This window comes from Pteropus vampyrus, unplaced genomic scaffold (genome assembly GCF_000151845.1).
Source record: "Pteropus vampyrus isolate Shadow unplaced genomic scaffold, Pvam_2.0 Scaffold205, whole genome shotgun sequence".
In the NCBI taxonomy this organism is placed as follows: Eukaryota; Metazoa; Chordata; class Mammalia; order Chiroptera; family Pteropodidae; genus Pteropus; species Pteropus vampyrus.
This window is the reverse complement of record NW_011888986.1, coordinates 1310009-1314837: the sequence shown is the minus strand read 5'-3', so window position 1 is coordinate 1314837 and position 4829 is coordinate 1310009. Positions and strand designations below refer to the sequence as shown.

Genomic DNA, 4829 nt, shown 5'->3' with positions numbered 1-4829 from the left:
CTCAGGCCACCAGTTCCCACCTCAGTATGGTTTTAGACTTCTGACTGTTGACTATTCTGTGCACACACTACACACACAAGACTTATTCTGATTCACCAGTGTCTGCACCATTTGCTGTGACCTCCAGCAACACCAGTTCGGCCCGCAGTGTCGGCTGCGCAGCTCGCAGCCAAGACTCTGCTGCCTATGAACTATGTTCAAACCACGCCAGCCCATGCCCAACAACAGAGGACCGAGTGGCCACGGTGGGAGGGTGGGCTGGCTTCCCAAGAGCACTCAGAACAGGACTGAGCATCAGCCACATCCCGAGCTGGGAGGAGGAAGAAGCACACTCTGCCGGCCCCACCTGAGGCCTGGAAAAGGGCTGGCTTTTCCTAACCTGGGAAGCACCAGAACTGTCTCTGCTGCTAAGATACTTACAGTCCAACCATCTATATGCAGAAAGGTGCCTGGGAGTAGCTTCTGCTGCACTCCCCAGCGCAAAGGAAGCCCAGGTCATAGTGAGCCACCTGAAGTCACCAAGCACCCAGATTCCAGGAATTCGCTCTGCAGCCTCTGCATGGAAAAGAGTCCGCCCACATTCCACAAGCCTCTGCTAGCTGGACCCCAGTCCTATTAACCTGTAATCTGCTCCTGGAGCCAAGCCTAATGATCCCAGAGTCCCACGGAAGCCCTGTCCTGCCATTCCACAGGAGGTGGAGTGTCCCCTTTCTGAGCCCTGTGTTACCTTCCAGGTAATTCACAATGTGTAAAATATGGAAAAGTGACTGGTTGGTGCATTACTGTCATCTGGTCATCTTCCAGGTGGGAGAACTCCCGCTGAAGGCTTAACAGGCCCTCGTTCTGTCTCTGGCCCGCCCTGAAGAGGCACTCCCCATTCTGGGGTCCACTGCTGGGGAGGTTAGAAGCCCAGGTAGAGTGGTCTCAGTTTCGGCCAGGAGTGCCAAATCTCACTATTCGCAGGAACCAAAATCAATTAGAAAAATCTAAAAGAGGTTCTAGAACATACTTACACCATGAGAAGCTACGTCACCCTCTTCGCCCCCACTAGGGCCCTGCCACCTGTCCCTGTGGACTCATCTTGGCCCAGAACAACTTGGCTCCTGCTCAATACAGCACAGAGGCAATACTGCTTTACTCTGGATGGGTCATGGTCACCCCAGGTGCCCCGCCAGGGATGGGCCTCAGGCACACACATGCCACTTTGTGCATACTGTGGGACGTGGGGAAAGGACACAGGGACAGAATACAAGGGATCCCAAATGTGGGTGCTGGAACCATGCCAAAGGAAAGGGCTGCATTTTCTTACATTTTAGGACCCTTTGGGTAGAACATGTACATTTTTAAAGGCCGAAAAAATGTAGATAATTTTCCTTTACTAATCTGTTTTCTGGCCATCAGACTTAACGAGATGATAAAAAAATGGGCATATGTGTACCCATATCAAACTGTTCCATTCTGTGAAGGCGACATTGCTTAGAGGCCTCGTTTTCTGCAGAACTGGACCTGGAGCATCGCCAGCTGGCTGTGCTACCAGGCCAGGTGGGGGCCTAGGCCACCCCACTGCGCAACTTGCTCCTCTAGCTCCTGGCACCCTCTCTCTGCCGAGTGCCAGCAGGTCCATCACAGAAACATAAATAAACCACTCCTCTCTCAGCCCTCTTTCTCAATACCAACCCGCTGCTCGAGAGACGTACCCAGGACTTCCTATGAGCACAAGGTGCCCCAAGAAATGCAGGTACGAACCTTTCATATCCAGTAGGTCTCAGTTAACCCCACCGCCAAGTATGGCTCCTGCCTTTCCTATGCCAAGGGATATGGGGCAAGTACTGCTCAGGACGAATGATTACCTGTGGATGGTCTGGCAGGTAGAGCCGTCAGGTCCCTGGGGTAGGCTGCTGTCCTATGGAGACATGGAGTACCCAGTGGGCTGACCTCAAACACAGCCTGGTCCTTGTCCTGGGTCTCTGTTCCTGGGTATGGGCCCTTCCCTTCCCTGCAGGCCTACCAGTAGCAAGGCTGCTCCTGGGCACTTCTGCTTTCCCTGTAACCACACAGAAGGACGTGGTCCAGACAGACGCAGGGGGCGGTGTAGGTGCTATTTCCTGCAAGGGCACTTCCTTATGCTCCTAGCAGTCACAGAGTCAGAATGGGGCCACTCCCACTGTCATGGCTTCTCTCTGGGCTCCACACTCAGTACCACTCTGTGCTGCTCAGTCATATCCCTGCCAAGGACATCTAAGCCTCTGCATGCCAGACACAGCAAGCCAGGTCTACAAGTGCCACGGAAGGCCAAGTATGGACACTGCCACACTGTGGCCATCTGGGTGGGTACTAGGCTGCAGAGGACAGGAGGGGGGTCCTCAGCCAGATGCAGGCAGGGCTCTCAGTGCTGTACCATTGTCAATCCAGTGAGTCCTCAGAGCCTCTGTGGCCCTGGCCCCCCACTTCCACCAGGACGTGGCCCTCCGCTTCCACCTCTACCTCTATGTGTTCTCCCCTGCACTGGGACTCCAATAATACTCATGCCAGCCCGACCTCCAGGTGTGGGGCAGTGGGCATCCCCAGAGTGAAAGTGCCTCCCAGAAGAGCAGAAAAGGAAATCAAACCCGGCTGGCCATGGGATGACCAGGAAAAGCAAGATGCTTATCCTTGTTTGGCTTTGTCAGCAGCCAATGCCACTTCCCTTAGGGCTGGCTGGGCCTGCCCCACCTAGCTCTGTCCACCCCTCCACATCTTTCACCTGGTTACCCAAAGCTCTGGGTCAGGAAGCTGATGCGCAGTCCAGGGAAGGGCAGGGAGGGGACACACAGGGGCCCCTGGGTGTAAGTCTCTCTGTCTCAGGCCCTAGAAGCATCCACAGCCAGGGTGGCCCCAGCTCCTTCCCTAACTTTGGGCACCAACCAGACACCTGACCACCTGACCTGGCCTCGAGGCAGTCCCCTCACTTACCAGAGCCACTCCCCTGCCATACTGTTTGGAGGCCACACCTCACCCTCTCTCTGGTTCATTTAGTCAGCCTCACCGGTCCCCTGTGAGAGGCCAGAAAGAAGTCTGGGAAGCTCAGACTTCCCCCATCACCACAGCAAGAGCCTTGTGGGGCAGGAAGAAGAGTGAGTCGGTCACCGAATGGCACCGGGAATGTGCCGACTCTTCACAGGGACTCCTGCAGCTACTCACTTAGCCAAGATCCATTACCTCATCATCTCCACTTCTCTCCAGATAAGAGCATCAAGGCTTGGAAACTACTAGAAGCAATGCCAGCAGTGCCCCAAACCCAGCATCTGATCAGGGCCTTCCCCCAGCACCACCTCACAGGTCCTCAGGGTTGGAAAGCTCTATTTGCCCTCCAATATGGGATACTCTGACCCAGAGGCTACACCAAGTTAGTAACCACACCTGGGCCTCACTGGGCTCATTTATATCCCGTTTCTTATCAAAATCTCCTACTTGCACCCAGTGATGAGTCCAGTGGCACTTGACAAAGGATGGAGAGGCCCTTGGTCAGAGCAGTACAGAGCAGTGGCTCTGCAGGGGGAGCTGTTTGCACCTGGCCACCCAGGACAGGTTCCAGGTTTAGAATGGAAACCACACCCAAAGATTCCGCAGGTGACAGAAGGTTCTAGAAACATTTAAACCACAGGGAGGGGGACTATGCAAAGGTGAGAACATACATCATAAAAATCTCAGAACTGGAAGGAAGTTTTTACAATACTCACCCAACTTGTAGACCCAAACTCAAAGCACCTGCCCAGCCTGCCCCACCTCTCCGGCCCCCAACCCCAAAGGTCCCTGGAGACATCTTTCTTTTACCACAAAAAGCTGAGGGGCACCATGCTGGGCAGCCCCCCAACACACACATACACTAGTGTGGATCCCACCATCGTGGGGTGGGAAGCCCTTCGATCTTCAGCGGGAAACAGTCGATTGCCCCCTGGGGGTGACTGCGCCTGGCTGCAAAAGCCCCATGCAGGGCGAGATCGACACTAGCCAGCAGCAAGGCCTAAGGACTACATTTTCCCAGGCCGAAGAAAGGACCTCGCAAAAGTTACCACTCACAGCTGAGGGCGGAGACAGGCTGGCCTTCCAGAAGAGTCTGACAAACTCTGCCACATTTGTTTCCTTGGCCTCAGCAGTCCCGCAAGTTGAAAAGGGTGCCAGCCCAGGAATGTTTATCTATATATCGCTTTAACAGTAAAGATTTATCACCTAAATGTGTACCCATCAGGACTTGACTAAATAAATAATAATATTACAGCACACTATCGAGTCAATGTTTATTGACAAGTACAGATGAACATAATACATTATTAAATGCAAAAAGGAGACGATAAAACAGCACTTAAAATACAAGCTTATTCAGCTAAAAAAAATCAGTCAAGAATGCTCACGTCCAGAAAGGTCCTGAGTGGCAGTTCCCAGCATTCACCCTTAACTCCTTGGTCCTGGCAGGGCAGCACTACTTGCTTTTGCAGGTCAGCTTGCGGGTGCACCTGACCTCAGAACTGTGACCACCGGTCAGAGGTGGAGGAGCACCAGGTGAGAACAGTGCTCAGTGCTGGCTGGGGGCTTCAGGGCATCTTTAAATATCTTCTTTGGACTTTCCTGTATCTTCTGTCTTTACATTAGAAATGCATTTTTCATCATTTTTCTTACAAAACAATCATATTGTTCTTAAACATCATCAATTTCCCCAGATTCCCTCTTGCAGTCTTGTCGCCCAACTCCCGCCCCGCCACCTCATAGTGTCTTTCTGTCCCTCAGCCAGACTGACCCCCACACTTTCGGATGCCCAGCATGATTAGTTACTCAAGTCTTCACCCGCTTAG

The 4829-nt window shown here is 53.1% G+C and overlaps 1 protein-coding gene across 3 annotated transcripts in view; it reads right to left on the bottom strand.

The window, feature by feature from the left end:
- Window positions 1–4829, bottom strand: part of SEMA4D (semaphorin 4D) — a 96343-nt gene that overhangs the window by 39711 nt on the left and 51803 nt on the right. Inside the window, exon 1 of one of the 3 annotated variants that reach the window (XM_011372364.2) lies at window positions 1851–2011. The exons of the other annotated variants lie outside the window; for them this stretch is intronic. The gene's annotated coding sequence lies outside the window, so the exon portion shown is untranslated. Of the gene's footprint in view, window positions 1–1850; window positions 2012–4829 lie in introns of those variants that run through there. 3 annotated transcript variants of the gene reach the window in all.